The sequence below is a fragment of the Larus michahellis genome, chromosome W (genome assembly GCF_964199755.1).
Source record: "Larus michahellis chromosome W, bLarMic1.1, whole genome shotgun sequence".
Taxonomy (NCBI): Eukaryota; Metazoa; Chordata; class Aves; order Charadriiformes; family Laridae; genus Larus; species Larus michahellis.
Genome location: NC_133929.1, coordinates 12,041,773 through 12,062,464, shown reverse-complemented (window position 1 = coordinate 12,062,464; position 20,692 = coordinate 12,041,773).

The window sequence follows — 20,692 nt, the reverse complement described above, 5'->3', positions numbered from 1 at the left end:
CTTTCATCTCAGTTCTGTGCATGTGTAGCTCTTTAAAGCAATATAGAAAAGGTTTCAGGATACCGGCTCTCTGTCTTTGGAAACTTGGAGCTTCCAAGACTGTGTATATACATAAGCATGTGTGAACATGTATACAGATATATGAATGAATGCTTTTATCTCTTTATTGTATTGGTCAGTGAAATAGAAAATAATATTTTTTTTTTTACATCACTCATGAACCTTCTATATTTAATTACATGATTCCACTTAATGGAACAGAGCGCACATCACAGAAAACACTCGGGGAGTAGGTGGAACATTGAGTTGCTGACACATCTTGAGACAGACTCACTTTTTGCTCCCTGTGTTGTGCAAGCACCATCTAGTGTACGTCTTAGACCCATCAGCACCAGATGACAAGTGTACACCCATGTAGGTAGTACAAACACAAAGATACATAACCAACTCACTGCCGCTTCATTACACTTCTAACAAGTGGCCAGAGGAAAAAAATCATCATGTGAACCCTATGTGTTTCTCAACCAATTAAATGACTATGTTTCAGTTCAGTCCCATGCAACAGTAATGACTCTCCATTTTTGTGGCTATATGTTCTTCACATTTCCCTCTGTTGTCAGAAAACATCCTGGATACTTTAGCAAGACTTCACACAGTTTGCAACAGACTCTTCAGTAAAAACTTGGACTAGGAACTCACTGCAGAGGTAATATTCCCTTATTTTTCCCAGCAAACAAGATACAATGATCTCAAATATTTACAGCACAGAGACTGAACATTAAAAGGAGCTGGTTCAGATTTTGCCTGTGCTGACTTGAAATGGACAGATCGTCTTCAAAATATCTCTGTATATGATCTGTCTGACTATCACAACAAGGCCTTCTGTGGTCTGAAAACCAGATTACCAGTGCACATGTATGCACAGAGCATCCTCCTGCTACTCGGAGAAGAGGGACAGTGGTTGCTGAGGGACAGTGGTTGCTAAGCGACAGAGTCCATACACTTCCCAAAGCAGATAGTCCTCAAATAAACCTATGGGGCTGGAAAAGGTGGTCCCCCACCTGCAAATGAACTGTCACTGTTCTTCAGATCCCAAAGCCTGTGTGTGAAGAAAACCTAATCCTCTCTTTTTAAAAAAGAAAAAACAAAGTTATTCTAAACAAGATCTTCCCCTGCCACCTCCTCCTCCCCCCCAAGTCGACCAACATTTAAAAATAAAACTCAATGATTTATATGTATGAGGTGAAGCTGGTGAAACAGCCCCTTTCTATCGCTGTTAAATGTTTCCCTGGAGCTTTAAGACAGAGTTTCACATTTTCAAAAATAGCATCTAATTTTGAGTTCTGCACTTGCCAGGTGCCAAACTAGAGGCATTAATTAATACTATTCATCACCTATAAAAATCAAGCCCTCCAGCCATGCTTACAAAATAAAACCTCAATGAGAACACAGGTATAAGTACCTGATTTTGGGAAGTGCAGAAAATTCAACACTTCTGAAAGTCAAACAACTTCAAAGTGATCTACAAAGGGATTTAGGTAGTTACACTCTGCTTAATTTCCACTTCAGTTAGCTCTGCAATTAACCAGTGGAAAGGGGCTAGCATCCCACCCTGTCTCATCTCTCAGCCTTTGACACTCCTTAAATGCCTAAAGGCATGTCTTTGGGTGCCACACACACCCACAAGCCTGGACTATTCACCTGAAGACAGTCTGCTGCCTATTTGGCCTTACAGACTTACTGTTCCTCCCTACGTTGTGACTGACTTCAGCTTCACGCATTTTAATGTCCAGTGCCATGTGAAATACTTCAGCATGACCTTCAGTTTCTGCTGCAGAATGGTGTATGTTTTCTGGACTATTATTTACCAGTCCCACATGGATATATCAGATACCACAGAGTTCCTGAAAAGGCACAAGATATATAGATTTAGGTAACTGAATCATCCTCTAGCTCATACATCACATCTCAGCATCTAATTTCAGGCTTACAAATCTAGAGGATAATTCCTCTCGCTCTGAGGCTTGTTTGAATTGCCTCTGAACATGTGTCTAGAGTCACTGAAAAGCCCTAAACTTCCATACAGAAATAGTGGATACAAGACAGGATGAACAGGAGACCAGAGCAGCAGCTGAAGGTGAGGTAGAGGTGCCTGCTAGAGTGTTTGGGCTAGGTAAACTGCCTCAAATGCAATTATACAACTTCATTTGTGCAGCTGAATAAATTCCCTAGCTCACCTACAGATGTGTAGAAGTCTAAATTAATGTTTTAAACATGAAATTGAGTGATGCCCCAGGGATCAGCTTCAGTCTGAGCAGAACCTTTCTCTCGATTCCACTGGCTGTACTGACCAGACACTCATTTTCTATAGTAGGAATTTAGAACACCTATTGCACATACAGACATGAAGTTTGGTATGCTAGTTTAAAGGGTTGACCTCCATTCTTAGGGTTAGGTGAGGTGACTAAAGTTACTGTTGCATTTACTCATTTAAAAAAAAATTAAAACCAAGTATTTTTCTTCTCTATAGTGACACTGTGTAGATCAGTGTCTTGATGAGATTGTAAGATTGGGTGAAGGATACAATTTCAGTAGTTTAGTGGTGATGTTTATATTAAGAAAGCATCATTGGTTGTTTGACTGATGACAAGGTTCTTCCAAGAATGAGAATATTGCTGTTCCTTCAGAATTTGGGTCAGCTTGCACAATGTTTTGCTAAGTACACAATGGCATGTATTTTGTTTTCCTTTTTTTCGTTGCAAGACCTCCCTGCAATTTCACATGGTGGATAAAGAGAGGGAAAAAAAAAGCCCTCATTGTTGAAATTAAATTTTTGCAGCAAAGGCTCCAGAGTGATTTCAGTCCATATGTACTGGCATGTACAGTCTTTCCAAAGTGTTTGCAGATCAGGTCTCTGGGGATTCCAGGCACATTTATGTAATAAGATATCAAGAAACAGACTTTGATTTTGGAGGCAGCAGCTACTAATAATTCCTATGAAATTTCTTACCTTTTTTCTTTATTTTTAAGATAAATTTTTCCAGGCAATATATAGCTTCAGGAGACAGTTTTATTTCAATAACAGCTAGATTCTACTGGTTTTAATGTGCTAAGTTTCATGAATGGTAATGTGTGTGAGCTGCTAAAATTACTGTGTCCATATATGTTTTACAGGCTTTGCAATCCAGGTGAGTCAGAACAACTCTTACGCTTTCAATCAGGGCTATAGATACTTCTGGAGACAGACACACCTGTGTATTTCATCTTGGTAGCCTCTGCATGTTGAGGAAAAGACAATTTTATTTGCTCTTCAAGTATGGGTTTTGATACCAACAATGGTGAAAATAGGAAAGAGAATCAGAACCTTATTTATGTCAGGAATCTCTTTTGCCTTTTACTTAGCATTAGCAGTTAAATTATAACTCAAATAAAGAAAAAAGGTACCATTAGGGAATTAGGCTGAGATTTTAGAGCAATATTATGGTAGTAGAAGCTCAAATTGATTTGAGTTTCTTACCTAATTCATTCAGACATCTTTAGAAATCTCAGCCTTAATTAACAGACAGGGTTTTTATGGTTTTTATTTAATTAATAAATATAAGGACTGAGGACTATGCCAGAACAGGTATTTAGGTGCTTAAGCCACACCTAACTCCAGCTTTATGAGCTTTAATCTAAAATTCAAACCTTGAAATCCCTGCTGAACTTATGTTTAAGACTGGGAACATCTTCAGAAACCTTAGAACAATAAGAAGCACTTCCTGTAAAATGTTTTCTTTTCTGTCCATACTCAAGAAAACTTCCCCTGGTATGTGAAGAAGTCAAATACCTAGTTAATTTCTTCATCTTGCTCACCTGTTTTGTATCCATTCTCCAGACATGCCTGATAGAGCAGGTGCCAGACAAAAGCATCTAGAAAGTCTTATTTCTTTCTAGGACACCAGAGATTAGAGCATTCCACCAGAAAGTTCATAACCAGGTTCAAGTCTTTCCTGTGCTCTTATTTCTTGCAGGAATATCCTAAGCATCATTTTTTAAAGGAAGAAATTGACTTATTGACATTTTCCCAATGTAATGATGTACCAAGACAGAAAATAAATATGCAACCTGAGTGCAGCGTTTAGAGTAATCCACTGAGGATGGAGGCCTACTTTCTCATCTTCCTTCCAAGCAGTGTTTTAGTATAGTATCTATGGCAGCTAAATATCACATATACAAGGGCTTCACTCCAGAGGGAGGTTCAATATTTTGAGGCTCAAACAGTGAAGAAATTCTCTAAAGCTCAGACTAAAGACTGCACTATAAAGGGATTTACCAAGGGCAACTAATTTGTTATATACCACATTCTTTCTTAAGGCTGCTTTTTGAGTAAAGGCATTACTGTTAACATTTGTAGAGTTTAATTGTAGAAATGCTGCAACATTAGATCTTAAGACTTGGAAATATCCATTAATTTACCCAGGTTCCCTGAATCATTTTCAACCAGATCCTTAGAATGAGATCCTATGCTCATGGAAGCTAATGAGAAAAACTCTTAATTCCCATTTCGAAATTTAAACAATAACTAGACAAAAGACTCTTAGCAAATCTTGCACACTCAGCACTCAATATTCAGACATTCTAGAGCTCAGGTTATCTGTGTACCTGAATTTACTTGTCTTGTGCATGTTTATACACCTTACAATACTATATAAAATTATGTCAATCCACAAGACCTTTGGCTCATTTAGAAAGGGCACTGCTCATTTAATGAGCAGTAGTTCTTGGTTAACGCTCATTGTTCCATGTTTAGCCCCAGGTCTGTCTTACTGGATGCTAATCAAACCTTGTTCTGAAAAAAAAGATTCCTTTTCTTGGAAATTTTACTCAGGTGCTTATTATTACAATACCCTGCTACTTCTCTAACATTAATTATTTTCTCAAAACTCCTCTATGATAGATTGCCTTGGCTTTTCAGGTCCAAAGGAGAGGCATAGAGGGACTTAGCAAAAGGGCTTATATGTTAAGATGCTCTGTTGTTATGATACTCAAGATTTCATTGGGTTCATCACAGATGCAATGAAAAAAAAAGTCAGTCAATACCAAAAAGGGCCAAGATTTCAGATTATCACCTATTTAGGTGCTAATCATACCTTTCTGAAGCCAGAATGCAGATCTGATTTAAAATATCTGGATCATTTGTTTTTAAACTCACAGCAAGAGGCCGGCATGGCTGAGTCAAGACCTGCTGGTCAAACTAAAGGGCAAGAAGGAAATGCACAGGCAGTGGAAGCAGGGACAGGTATCCTGGGAAGAGTATAGGAACACTGTCCAGTTGTGTAGGGATGAGGTCAGGAAGGCCAAGGCACGGCTGGAGCTGAACTTGGCAAGGGACACAAAGGATAATAAGAAGGGCTTCTATAGGTACGTGAATGGGAGCACCTGGCCAAAACGGTTTCAGAACACAAAAGGTGAGATGCAGGGAGTTGTCATTCGACTCAGCTCCATCTCGCCTTGGCAGATGCTTACTGATCCCTATCTATGCAGAGATAACTTGGGGGGAGCTGTGGAAATGGCTCAGCCCCCAGTCGCGTCCCACCACTGTTCAGTGAGTGTGAGACCAGACATCACAAAATAAACATTGCTACCTAAGGGGCCATCAAACCACTGGAGATAACCATCCCAGATAGTGTAATCCATTCAAGCACAGTCCCGGAAAAAAGATATTTAAGTCCCAAGTTTTGGGGAGAAAATTGGGGGAATCTTCCAAAGATACAGCTGGCCTGTAGGAGATTCTGCCCCCCCTTGCCCAGGACGCCGTGCAAGGTAACTTCCCGGGATTGAGTGGCCTTACCTGAGAAAGAGAGGGTAAGTGATTTAATAACATACGTATGATGTCTATCATGCTCTAAGATTGTGATTTGTGCGCTCGGTTAAGGTATTCATATCTAGCGCGCTGGTGGTTTGTGTTGTTACTTTTCAGGATCACTTGTTAGGTGGTAATAGCGTATTCTGTGAATTGTTTTGTTCTTTTCCCCTTAAATTGCAATAGTGCATTCTTCCATTGTATCCATAAGAACTTGCAATAGTGGCGTATCGGACCTGTGAGTGAAGTCCAAATAAATTGTTAATTTGAACCTCTCAGTGAAGTCGTCTTCTCTCCGTCACAGTATGTCAGCCAGAAAAAGAAGGTCAACTTTTTTGCCTCCATCTCCACTGGCAACCTCTCTCCCCATACCTCTCGAATGGATGGCCTGTGGGGCAGGGACTGGGGGAACAAAGTCCCTCCCACTGTAAGAGAAGATCAGGTTTGTGACCACCCGAGGAACCTGAACATACACAAGTCTATGGGACCTGATGAGATGCACTCCAGAGTCCTGAGGGAATTGGCTGATGTAGTTGCCAAGCTACTCTGCATGATATTTGAAAAGTCATGGCAGTCAGGTGAAGTCCCTGGTGACTGGAAAAAGGGAAACATTGCATCCATTTTTAAAAAGGGTAGAAAGGAGGACCCTGGGAACTACTGACCTGTCAGCCTCACCTCTGTGCCTGGGAAGGACCTATTGGAGCGGGTCCAGAGGAGGGCCACGAAGATGATCAGAGGGATGGATCACCTCTCCTATGAAGAAAGGCTGAGAGAGTTGGGGTTGTTCAGCCTGGAGAAGAGAAGGCTCCAGGAAGACCTTATTGTGTCCTTTCAGTACTTAAAGGGGGCTTCTAAGAAAGATGGGGACAAACTTTTTAGTAGGGCCTGTTGCGATAGGACAAGGGGTAATGGTTTTAAACTGAAAGAGGATAGATTTAGATTGGACATAAGGAAGAAATTTTGTATGCTGAGGGTGGTGAAACACTGGCATGGGTTGCCCAGAGAGGTGGTAGATGCCCCATCCCTGGAAACATTCAAGGTCAGGTTGGACAGGGTTCCAGGCAACCTGATCTAGTTGAAGATGTCCCTTATAGCGGCCTTCCAGTACCTGAAGGGGACCTACAAGAAAGCTGGGGAGGGGCTGTTTGCAAGGGCATGTAGCAATAGGACAAGGGGCAATGGTTTTAAACTAGAGCAGGGTAGGTTTAGATTAGACATTAGGAAGTTCTTTACAATGAGGGTGGTGAGACACTGGAACAGGTTGCCCAGAGAGGTGGTGGAGGCCCCATGCCTGGAGACATTCAAGGCCAGGCTTGATGAGGCTCTGAGCAACCTGATCTAGTTAAAGATGTCCCCGCTTACTGCAGGGGGGTTGGACTAGATGACCTTTAGAGGTCCCTTCCAACCCAACACATTCTATGATTCTAAGTAGACCTTGAGGATTCATGGACCACAGCTCAAAAAAACATTAGAACCAAGATATATGTTTTTCTACAAATACTAAGAAGTAGTTTATAAAAATTTTTGTCTTTCAAGGACAGTCTAGCTTCCAACCATAATGAGTCTGCATTATAGAGAATCACTCATCATATAAGATTTTTCATCACACAAGAATTATCCTGAGAGTCTAGGCAAGGGTTTTAAAACTAGATAAAACCCAGGGATAAGGCTTAGACATGGGTATTTCTTCTCTCATACACACTGAGACGTACTGCCACCTATGCTGGTTTTACTATTTGCCCTTCTTAATCTCTCTTAACACTGGCTCAGAGGTCAGGCTTTGAGAAGCTGTTATTCTATATTACTTTGCCTTGTAGGCAAGCAGGTAGGAAGGAAAAGCGGAGACTTATTATTACTTTGGGTAGGAGTGCAGAGAAAGTGAGGAGCAGCATATGATTATTTCCACCAGCAAACAAGATGGAAACAGGTAAGGAATCATGACTCACAGACTGGCACTGACTTGCAGTCAGAGCTAAGAAAAAATATTAGTCTGACTCGACATGTGTACTGTTCCTGCTGGAACCAAAGTTCTTGGATTTTATTGTTGTTCTGCTTTTCCAAGGGAAAATGAAAGAACTATTCTCAGTCTGAGAGCACTATGATGGCATCCACATCAGCAGTGGGGTGGTTCTCCCTGTAGGAAGGATAAAATTCTCAGTGTTACTGTGCATTGACTGAGGTCTCCTGAGCCTCTGTATAGGTTATAAACCAGAACAAGATTTGTTCCATATTTTAATGATTCACAGGAGGAAGAGAGAAAGGAGAAGACCACACTACAGTCAAGATAAAGAGATGCAGCTCTGCTGATTTTGGTGGTAAAGCAGTGCTGTGACAGATGAGGATATCCAGGAAAATTGACAAGTGGGTGTCTACAGGATGTTAAAGATTCATAGACTTTGGAAATAAGTTAAAGAAATTATGGCAGACAGATGAATGTTTGAGGAAAACATGCTTTTCTTCAATATTTAGTAACATAAACCCACATACCCTAAACTCATAACTACCAAACAATGCTATTTATCTAAAATGTGAGACATCTTTATAACTGAGCAATCTTGTGCTTCACACTGCTCTTTGTTGTGTATGTGTGTGAGGGCTGGAGGGAGCAAAGAAGGGTTATTTCACATAAATAGCTTAGAGATGGATGTAGGGACAAAAGCGCTGATATTTCTGGGTTGAGAGGAGAGAAAGAAAAAAGTTATGCCTGACCACACATGAAAGATGGAGAAATGCACACTGGGAAATGTAGTTTGTGTGACTCTTCTTTTGTATTAAAGGTGTAGGACAACTGAGTTTCCCATATTCTGCACATTTTACAGCTTATGCCATTTTAAAAGAAATGTATCAAACAATGTGTGTGAGACGATGCAGGCAGGACACAGGAACAACCACACACCAGGGATGAAAGGCAAAGAACAAATTTAATCTCAATACCTCACAGACCAGGGAATCTCCGAAGCAACACCCGGGCAGAGGCACACAAGCAGGGACCGCGGGCACCACGTTGCGAGAGAGAGTTCTTGTTAGCAAGAGTCCTTGGCAGTGAGAGAGTCCTTGTTAGCAAGAGCGGGCACGGACTCCCTGTTCTTGCTGGTATTTATAAGGTCCAAACAGGCATAGTTTTCCCACTGTGCTTTGATCTTCTTCCACAACAGGCCAGGATTCTCAAGGGGCTAGATAAGGTGTCCCTGAGCCCATCACAGCCTTCTATTATCTAAGTGCAAGTGTTTTTTTTGCAAGCACCCGAGACTGAATAACAATTAGTGTGATATATGTGTTTTCCAGTACCCCAGGTGCAAGTCCCTTAAGCGTATTTACAATCCTCTTCGCGATCTTCCGTTGCTTCCCCACACAATGTCTAACACATTTTAAAAAAAAAAAAAAAAAAACACCAACCCTCTCAGTCAAGAAGTTAGTAGAATTTTAGGTTCTTTCCTGCAAGAAATTATTAGTGAATGATTTAATATTATGCTATTTCCTGCAGTGGTATGAATAAGCTATTGGATCCATTATGTTACATTCCCTGAATAAAACTTGCTTATTTTTTAAGCAGTAAATTAAAATTTTAATCTGTACTCATGCTGCTTCCATATATGAAGGTTTTGATTAAATAATTTTTTCTAGAGTAGGCAGGTTATTTTCTGAATGCTGTTAAATGCCTTGATTTGGAAAATACACTTTCTAGAAGTAGCCCATGATAAAATTATATATATAATTACTGCAATACACTTGAGTGGAAACATTGTTTTATTTAATAATCCTTCTGGGTCAGATAATTTTCACTGTGGCCAGCTTACACTGCTCTAAATAATTTAAACCAGCTCCTTCTGCTATTAGGATATAAGCAAATATTGTATCTTATGTAAAAAAAATTCCCAGCCATCCAGCATCCATGTCTCCAGGATCTGCTTTTTACCTTGAGCTGTGACACAGCAGATATAAATTAGATGTACTCTGGCAGGGGGGTTGGACTAGATGATCTCCAGAGGTCCCTTCCAACCCCTATCGTTCTGTGATTCTATGAGTTATGTTTCTCTGCTTTATGTTTTTCTTATATAATGTCAACTTCTTCACCAGAAACTTCTCCCATTGCTTTTTGAGTTCATGAAGTTTGAATTTTCTGTACTTGCATGCTCAACAGTTTTATTTCTTGGGACCTTCACCACCACTTGAAATTCACTCTTAGCCCAAGATCTTGGTCTCCATTCCTTGGAGAGTCTAGAGATCTGGGATGTACCTTTGGAGTTTTGAAACTCCCTTGAGAAGTTCTAGATGCTCTCACCATCTATCTGTAGTTCATTCTTATGTTCATTCTTACGTTGCTGAAGATCCCAAAAAGTGGAAGGGAAGTGGTGCTGGGAAGCTTCCCTGACTTTATGATCCATGACATGCAATCTATTATCTCTCTTCCATGACTAACTAGTCTTACCCATTCCAATTCCTCCATTTGACACCTTTACAGTCTTCTCTCCCTTCACGACCATTTATACTTAGTGTAATTCCTGTAAAGCACAAATACATTAGTGTAGCCTTAATTGCCTCTCTTCCACCTTGTCAAATCAATCTTTTGTACACAATTTTTTAATTTTCTTTCCTTAATTCTACATTTATCTCCAGTTGTATTCTCCATAAATAAAATGCAGAATGGATTTTAGCAAGGCACCAACAGTTGTTCTCTGACAATGTTTTTCCTTTTTCCTCAAAGATGTGTGAAATATGTAGAGTTGAAACATGTACTGCAGTAAAGCCCAGACTGCATGTCTTATTGAACTACCTGGAACACAGCAGAACTGACTGATTAGACTTTCTTCCTCTTCCCACCCAAAGTAATAATAAGCCATTAGCCAAAACAGTTTTTAAAATATGTTTCCAAACTGTCTTTCTGAAGGACTGTATGAACTGGGATACATTGGAAAGGAGGTAGACAGAGCTACTGGGCTGTTAAAAAGAGTAAAAACATCAGAATTTATTAACTATTTTATATACACAGACACATATTAAAATCCTATATTATGTATATTCACATACATGCATATATTCATATGTATAAATATATAGAAAATAAATATGTATATACTATACAGTATATATCTTTCACTTTTGGGAGGACTTTGCTTCAGGAACCCTTTTTCTAAACTCTGAATTCTGCTTGCATCTCTATCAAGTTTTAAGACAATCCTGTCAGTCATCCAGACTGAAAAATACCTCCAAAGGTTCCCAGAAGACATAAATTCTTCTTCAGCCTAGCTATAGGAAGTCTAGTTCTCCACTGTACTACTATATAGAATTAATCACAAAACACTGCTTTTGACATAGTGACATTGCCAGTATTGAAAAAGGGATTTCTAAAAGGAAGGATGAAAGCAAAGTGCTCTCCGCATCCATCTGTAGTTTAGGAGGTTCACAGAAGCGTGAATTGGCCAATTCATCTCCATGAAGTATTCCCAGTTGAATGAGAAAACTGCATGGAGATGAATTTAGTCTGAAGCAGCAGCTTTTAAATGTGTGAACTGCTTCAGTCACCTGAGCTGTTTCTATTATTGCTGCCTCAGAAGCATCAATGCTTCTGTTCCTATGATGTGCGCCTTGCATATGCCCTCTTCACCCTGCCCCTGTCTGAATGCGGGATCCTTGATGGATGAAGTTTCAGTCCAGAGGAATGGGTTTTGTCTTCTACCTGGGAGACAATGTATGGAGAAAACAGGAGGGCTCAAACCCCTTTCAGAGGTGAAAGATGCCCCAAAGCCAGTTGGAATTCGGTACTGTGGGGGAGTGCGGAAACTAGGGAAATTAGATGCCTTCATAGAAGGAGGCATTCCCAAACTCATGGTTCATGCAAGAGTTGAAACCAACAAGGATCACGCATACAGTGACAGATTCATATTAATGTCCCTGAAATGCGTAATTTCACATTCCCCCTCTTTTTCTTTTTCCTATCCTTGCTCCTTCCTCCAACCTGAGTCTGCAAATCCATTTGTTTCTCCCAGATCCTTTCTTCTCTTATACTCCTGCGCACCTGGCACATTTCCATAGCAATGTGATGAGTTTCTGCAGAACTATCTGCAATACTCCTAATATATTCTCACCACAGGCACACACACTACCCTGAAACAGTCACCCAAGTCAGTCATTCTTCTAGCATTTATGCTAGAAGTAGACATTGAAATTATCACCCATGAGCATTCAGCAATGATAAATGTCCAAACCAGGTCCTCTTAAGCCAGAAATGTCAAATTGAAACTGAGTGACTTTTAGCCAGAAATTCTACTTTCGTGAACTTCATTCTGTTCAATATATTGAATATCTGAGACAAACCTACCAAAACCCATCTTTTCTTTTAAACAGTATTTCCAAGATTCCCTACAGAATTGAATGCTTGTTTCTGCACTCTGGCTTGGATAAAAGTTGAGTATGTAAAAAAATCAGAGTGTTGTTTTAAGCTCCAAGGTAATTAAAATAAATCTTACAATTTGTTAAAATAAGAAGAAAAGCTCTATTCAGAGAGAGGAGAGCTATCTTAGGAACTTCTTGCTCAAGTATCTGCAAATCTGAACCACAAATCATCCTTTGCAACCATAAAGGAACACAAAATTTCAAAGGTGTATGAGCAGTCTTTTCTATTGTAAAGATCAAAGAATAGACAACCTCTAAAAATAGCTTTTCAGCTTCAGTCCCAGCAGGGTTAGTTTACCTCAATACTCCTGTTTGGAGATATCCAAGACTGGGAAAAAAGGCAGAAAATTTAAGAAGGGAGGGCAAGCACATCCACTTTGGGGCACTGAATTTCAAAAGAAAAGTTGAACAGCTGAAGGGAGTCAAGGGGAAAACAAGCACAATTTCAGAAAACATTTGCTAGGAGGAAAGACTGAACAGCTTGCAGTTGTTTTGCTGGAAGAGTAACAGCAGAAAGAGCTGATAACCTTCAGCTATGTAGACAGTGCTGCAAAAATGAAAGAAATTATTTATTCATGGTGTCAGAGATCATAATAAGGCAATATTTTTGAAACCTTGGCAAAGATTACCTAGGAGTCAGTGATACTTTCCTCACTAGAGACCTCTGAAAATAGATTACACAAAAAGCAATGAGGAACAACATATATACTGATAATCTTGTTTGTATAGAAAAATGATGAACTAGATAATAAATTAAGATCTGTTCCTTCTCTCCTGTAAGTACCTAAGGCAAAGATGGAAAAGCAAACATCACAGTTAAGTGAAAGACTGTGTAAAAGCAGAAAGGAAAAGGATGCTCAAAATATGTACAGTTCATCCATTTCCAAATATAAAGCCACAAAGTAGGAACAAAGATAGAGTCATGACTCTGAAGTGTGGTGAGAGATGAAAATTTGGGAACTGCTGTAACATGCACTGCTGTTTGTGTCCTGAAAAAGTGAAAAAGCACGTAGTACATGCAGTTACCAGAAATGCAAAAGCTTCCAGGGAAGGAACGGTAGCTGCAGCATAATCTTGGTAGATCCAGAGACTCTCCACATGCACCTCCTGCAAAAGAGAGATGTCAGTCACTGAGCAATTTTTATCTGCTCCATGGGGACAACATCCCTTTCTACTCCGGATAAACTGTGTTGCCAGCCACAGTACAGTACCAGCAACACTGTTAAGCAGCAATATTAGACTGGCAAAATGAAAAAAAAATTGTGCTGTTCCTGAGATCCTATTTTTTCCTCTTGTGCTTTGAACGGCATTGCTGTACATCAGTGCAAGATCTACTCCTGCTGAGATTTTTATTTGATACTGACAGTCAGTTCCTGAATATCCTCAACCAGAGTGAGGAGAGACAAGTCATTGTGGACTCTTCAGCATTCAAAGAGAATATGAGAACATACTTCACGAAGATTAACCGCTAGAAAGAAAGCTGAATGTAGGAGTACACTTGAAAAGAGAATTAATGGGGAACAGCTACTATAGACAGAACACCGTAGTGGTGCTGGTCACCTTGTGATTAGATGGAGGATTCAGTGACCTTGTCTGTACTTTGGCCAGCCATAAGTTTGACATTGTCTTTGAAATACAGAGCTAAAGTAGTCCCAGTGTATTCACTGAAGGAGAACTTAACAAATGCAAGAAGAAGGGCAAATGCAATCAGCAAAGAAAGCTCTCAGTGGTAAAGTCAAGGAAATAAAGCAGTAACTAAACTGAGAATCAGTGTTAACCCAAAATGGAACTCTGAGAATGGAAATATCCTGTAATCAAAATCAAAAACTATCCTGGGATAGATGGATCTGTCTCTCAATACAGTAGAAGTTTTATCCTGGATTTGAGAACCTTTCTTCTTAAAACTATAGCATACTTTCCTGTGAAAACTTTACGCCCTCCTTTAAAAAGGTTTTGTTTTAAAACATCTGGTTGAGAGTTCTGACTGCAAGCTCCAGGTTACATCTCATACCTACACAGACCAGGCTCAAAACTTTATTAAATGAACCTTTATTTTATTAAATGTCAAAGTGTGGGAAGAACTCTTAGCAGCAGTATAAGGCCAGAGGACAAAATAAGGATGGAACAGAAGGGAAACAAATTTCTGACCAAGCAGCATGAGGTTGAGACAGCTGGTTTGAAAAGTATTTTTGGTATTCGTGGGTGTGTTGAGGCACAGGTGTTAGTATCCTTTGGCCCAGAAAGGTATTAGAGTCTAAAAAAAGACACTGAAGTTAAGGGATCATTTAATCTAACTTTGGCATCTGAAGTTAGGTGCTTAGTCTAAGCCATCTGTCCAGTGCCTAGAGAAATACTTCTAGAAGGTGTATTGTGTTGTTGGTTGGAGAACCTTGGAAGAAATACTTTGCCCTCTGTAAGAGAATCACAGAATGGTAGGGGTTGGAAGGGACCTCTGGAGATCATCTAGTCCAACTCCCCTGCCAGAGCAGGGTCACCTAGAGCAGGCTGTACTGGAATGCATCCAGGCAGGGTTTGAATGTTTCCAGAGAAGAAGACTCTACAGCCTCACTGGGCAGCCTGTTCCAGTGCTCTGCCACCCTCAAAGTAAAGAAGCTTCTCCTCATGTTGAGATGGAATTTCCTGTGTTCCAGCTTGTGTCCATTGCCCCTTGTCCTGTTGCCAGGCACCACTGAAAAGAGTCTGACCCCATCCTCTTGACACCCACCCTTTAGATATTTATAAGCATTGATGAGATCCCCCCTCACAGGCTTCTCTTCTCCAGGCTAAACAGACACACATCCCTCAGCCTTTCTTCATGAGAGGTGTTCCAATCCCCTAATCATCTTCATAGCCCTTTGCTGTACCCTCTCCAGCAGTTCCTGTCCTTCTTAAACTGGGGAGCCCAGAACTGGACACAGTACTCCAGGTGCAGCCTCACCAAGGCAGAGTAGAGGGGGAGGATGACCTCCCTTGACCTGCTTGCCACACTCTTCTTGATGCACCCCAGGATGCCATTGGCCTTCTTGCCCACAAGGGCACATTGCTGGCTCATGGTCATCCCATTGTCCACCAGGACTCTGTTGTGTTAAAAGGACTGTAGTTTCGATATTTGTCTGTCAGAGTCACAGGACTTTCACTGATTTACTATCAGAGTCCCACCAAAGGACTTTCACTGAATCAGATTCACAAATAATCGAAATTAGTTATTTTATTGAGAGCGACAGTCGCAGATTCAAGATTGCCATTGATAAATTCACTAACTACAATAGCGCTAATTACTTAAGGTTAATATTGCTAGCAAAAATAATGACAGTACAACAACCCGGGGTAACATTCACCAGAGGGTGAAAGGCACAGCGCTTACCCAGAAAGGCGTCCCTGCCTGCGGTGGAGGAAGAGAACACAGCCCGTCGACTGGTCCGTCAGGTATCAAGTTTCTTCTCTCCCAATTTAACAGTCATTTTCTCCATCCTTTTATCCCCAAAATGACAAGGTTTCCCTCCCCTAGGTGACGTGTAGTATGATTTGGGTGGAGAGACGAGTGCTATGGTCATATATGTTTAGCATGATCTCTAAAATCTTCATTAGCATATACAGGGGTGTCAACTTTAATATGCATTTCACAGGTAATGAGGCAAAGGTCAATTACCAGGCATGGCAGCCTCTCAAGGAAACGAAGAGCTACACAAGGTCTCTGTTATCTTGATTTTATTGTCTCTGCTGATGAAAAGCAGGGCTGTCCTGGCTCCCCAAGACTACCCTGTTATTTATGTATCCTGTGATAGCCAGACAAGCCTTCACTCCCCTGGGTTGCACAAGAGATAGCAAAGCCAGTCTTAATTGCTCTTTGAGCACAGACTTCACCTCATTATCCAAATTCCACAGACTCCCAGGTCTCTTTCCACAGAGCTGCTCTCCAGCAGCTCAGCCCCCAACCTGTACTGGTGCAGGGGGCTATTCCTCCCCAGGTGCAGCACCCTACACTTGCCCTTGTTGAATTTCATAAGGTTTCTCTCTGCCCAACTCTCTAGCCTGTCCAGGTCTCTCTGGATGGTGGCACAGCCTTCAGGTGTGTCAGCCACCCCTCCCAGCTTTGTGTCATCAGCAAACATGCTGAGGGTGCACTCTATCCCTTCATCCAGGTCATTGATGAATATGTTGAACAGGACTGGACCCAGTACTGACCCCTGGGGAACACCACTTGTCATGGACCTCCAACTAGACTCTGTGCCCCTAATCACAACCCTCTGAGCTCTGCCATTCAGCCAGTTCTCAATCCATCTCACTGTCTGCTCATCTACCCCACACTTCCTAAGCTTACCTATGAGGATGTTATGGGAGACAGCATCAAAAGCCTTGCTGAAGTCAAGGTATACAACTTCCACTGCTCTCCCCTCATCCACCCAGCCAGTCATTCCATCATAGAATGCTATCAGATTGGTCAATGTTGCAGTTTAAGTCCAGGTTGGCCACTGACAAGATAACAGAGGCTCTCCCCCACCTCTCGCTCCAAGGAGAGGTAGAAGAAAGATAAAGAGATTTGTGAGTTTAGAAAAAACTAAGCTACTTCAGTGAAATATTAATAATAAAATAAAAAGGAAATAATAAAGTAGATACAATACATACACAAAATAGATACACAAAACCATATCAAGCTCCCAGGGAGATGTCACTCACAGGCACTGGGAAAGTTCCAGACTGGACTCAGTCACAAATGGGAACTGGAACACACTGACCAGGATCAAAAGGCAGGTGAGCTGATGGGGTCCTCCTCAGACATCAGTGAGCCATTGAAGGAAGAGAGCCAACCCAATCCCTTTGATCTCAGCTTTTATACTGAGCATGGCAGATGGGATGGGATACCCTATTGGTCAGTGTTGGGTCACTTGACCTGTCCACAGGTGTAACCCTTCCATAGGGTAAACAACCAAGTCAGCTGACCCTGGTTGCCACAGCAACAAGTGTAAGCAAGAGCCTCTCTTACTGAACAGAAATTTGGCTTTGCTTCACCCCAAATCAGGACAGACAAGCATGATTGCCTCTTGGTGAATCCATGCTGACCACTCCCGATGACCTTCTTTTCTTCCACATGCTTGGAGATGACATCCAGGATGAGCTGTTCCATCACCTTTCCAGGGATGGAGGTGAGGCTGACCGGCCTGTAGTTCCCCAGGTCCTCCTTCTTGCCCTTTTTGAAGACTGGCATGACATTGGCTTTCCTCCAGTCCTCAGGCACCTCTCCTGTTCTCCAGGACCTTTCAAAGATGATGGAGAGTGGCTTCGCAATAACATCTGACAGCTCCCTCAGCACTCACAGGTGCATCCCATCATTGCCCATGGATTTGTGGGTGTCAAGTTTCCTTAAATGATCTCTAACCAGATCCTCCTCGATCAAGGGAGAGTCTTCCTTACTCCAGGCACTCTCTCTTACCTCCAGGGTCTGGGATTCCTGAGGGCCAGCCTTAGCAGTAAAGACTGAAGCAAAGAAGGCATTCAGTAACTCCACCTTCTCTGCATCCTCCGTCACCAGGGCACCTACCTCATTCAGCAGTGGGCCCACATTTTCCCTAGTCTTCCTTTTACTGCTGGTGTACTTGAAGAAGCCCTTCTTATTGTCCTTGACATCCCTTGCCAGGTTTAATTCCAAGCATTCCTTAGCCTTCCTCATTGCATCCCTGCATACTCTGACAGCGCTCCTATACTTCTCCCAAGTGGCCAGTCCCTTTTTCCACATTCTGTAAACTTCCCTCTTCCATCTGAGTTTTTCCAGAAGCTCCTTGCTCATCCATGCAGGTTTCCTGCCTCCTTTGCCTGATTTCTTGCTCCTAGGAATGCACCGATCTTGAGCTTCGAGGAAGTGGTGCTTAAATATTAACCAGCTCTCTTGCATCCCTCTTCCTTCTAGAGCCTTAGCCCATGGGATTCCTCCAAGTAGGTCTTTGTAGAGGCCAAAGCCAGCTCTCCTGAAGTTCAGGGCTCTAATTCTACTTTTTGCCCTGCTTCTTCCATGCAGGATCCTGAACTCCACCATCTCATGGTCACTGCAGCCAAGGCTACACCTGACCTTCACATCCCCAACCAGACCTTCTTTGTTTGTCAGTACAAGGTCCATCAGAGCATCTCTCCTTGTTGGTTCCTCCACCACCTGTGTGAAGAAGTTATCATCAATGCTCTGCAGAAATCTCCAGGACTGTACATGCCTGGCTGTGTGGTCTTCCCAGCAGATATCAGGGTGATTGAAGTCCCCCATGAGAAGCAAGGCCTGTGATTGTGAGGCTATTTCCAGCTGTCTGTAGAAGGTCTCATCAGATTCCCCATCCTGATCTGGTGGTCTGTAGTAAACACCCACAACAGTGTCTCCCATATTAGCCCGCCCCTTAATTCTTACCCATAAGCTCTCAACACATCCTTCATCCACCTCTAGGCAGAGCTCCCTACATTCCAGTTGCTCTCTCACACAGAGAGCAACTCCACCACCATGCCCTACTTGCCTGTCTTTCCTAAAAAGTACATAGCCATCCATGACAGCATTCCAGTCATGCGGGCTATCCCACCATGTCTCTGTAATTGCAATGAGATCATGGCCCTGAGACCACACACAGATCTCTAGATCTAGAATCCCTTTGTCTACTCTGCTAGGAGCTTCAATAATAACTAATTTACACTAAACACCCTCCTTTTAAAATTAAACAAGAGGAATCACAGATAAGCAACTTGATCATTACCAGAAAGTAATTCTGTGCATAACCAGAGATCAACATTTAGATCCCGAAAGTCCCTAGCTCAAGTCCTCACTATTTCCTTTGGCAGGCTAGATGGTCACCTGGTTTTAACCCCAGAAACTTTAAAATTAAAAAAAAAAAGTCCTTTAGAGTCTACATTAAATTACTTAGCTGCTTAAATAACTAGGAGACTTGAATGACAGAGATAGCGAAGAGATAGCAGAAGACATGACTGAAAGGTCTAATATGGAGATCCTGGTTACAAAGTCTCTCCTCTATCACAAAAGAGGAAAGACAGAAGAGTTTTCATTGGAGGAGAATAATTCAAAACTATGGAATTGTTCTCCAAGGAGCTGTGTTAGTAGTTAGTCAGTACGCAGTTTCATGATACTCTTGTTTTAGTGACAATCACGGTTTAAAAAGAATTATTTCATATCCAAAACCCCCACAAGAAAAGATATTTTTTTCTTAATTTCATATCCAGTTAATTTCATAGATCCAGTTGTAAGAAAGGCAGGTATTGGTTTTGCAGAGGAGAAAAGCCGTTTCCATCAGAGGTGACATGATAAGGGAATGACTAAGGCAAAGAGGCTCCAGCAAAGGCTTGTAGAACATCTCTTATCACACAGACAAAAGGACAAACTGATTCATACCAGATTAGTGTCTAGAAAGGTAGTCAAACATTTAACCAGGGCTAATGACATTGAGCAACTTTTTTACCAAAAGGGAAAGAAATAAACTAGTCAGACAATCCCTTTAGGTGTAGCATAAGGAGAAGTAAACAGAGGCAGGACATCCGGGAAGAATTTCAGGTGCCTCGGACAGACTGTGAACCCTGGAGTACCTAACCAATGGGAAACAGGGGAGGGAAAAATTCAGCCGGGATTAGGGAATAAAAAGGTGTGTTTCAAGAACTGGAAGTGTGCCTACTTGCTAGGTCACCCGCTCTTGCAAGAACGTGAATAAAAATGTGCTTCACAGAGGATTCTGCCTGAGCCTATTTCATTTGGACCAGAACTTATTTCTCACACAGTTAATATAAACTACCCAACAAGCATTGCAGTTGGTACATCTGTGCCCAACAGTGAATACCTAAGGGACTGATGGCTGAAAGGCATTGGAAAAGTGATTGCCAAAATGTGTATCCGTAGAGTTATACCCTTGGGTACTCTGGGATTTCAACTGAACATGAGTTTAATAGGGTCATTTTTATATTTAGACACCTAAAATGTAGCTAAAGTATTAACTCTTTTTTAGATGTACTTTTATAGCCTAAGTAGGCAATAGACACACATGGATTCTGGATCTCATTTTGTATCTGTATTGAACAAGAAAATTTTATGTATCTAATTTGCAGAAGAGACCTGTAACTTTGGGTGATGGCACAGACACTCAGTGTCAAAAGAAATTTTCCTCCATGTAGTTTTCTGAGTGTCACACGCAAGATATCTGGGGTTTGAAAACTCTTGCATCCTATACCATATATATATAAAAAAATAAAAATTATTGAAGTCATCTTCTCTGGAAAGGAGGAAACAAAACTCCACAGAGCTCCTATATTATAAAAGACCTCCTCCCTGCATGCATGTCCTGGTGCAAGCACACCTTTAATATATGTATCTCTTATAATATACAGACATTTAGAAAAATCTTAGTTAGTCCAAAACAGCAGGTGCTAAATCAGTCAGCTTTGCAAGCAGGCTATGCAGGCAAAGTAGGAATAAATTGTTTA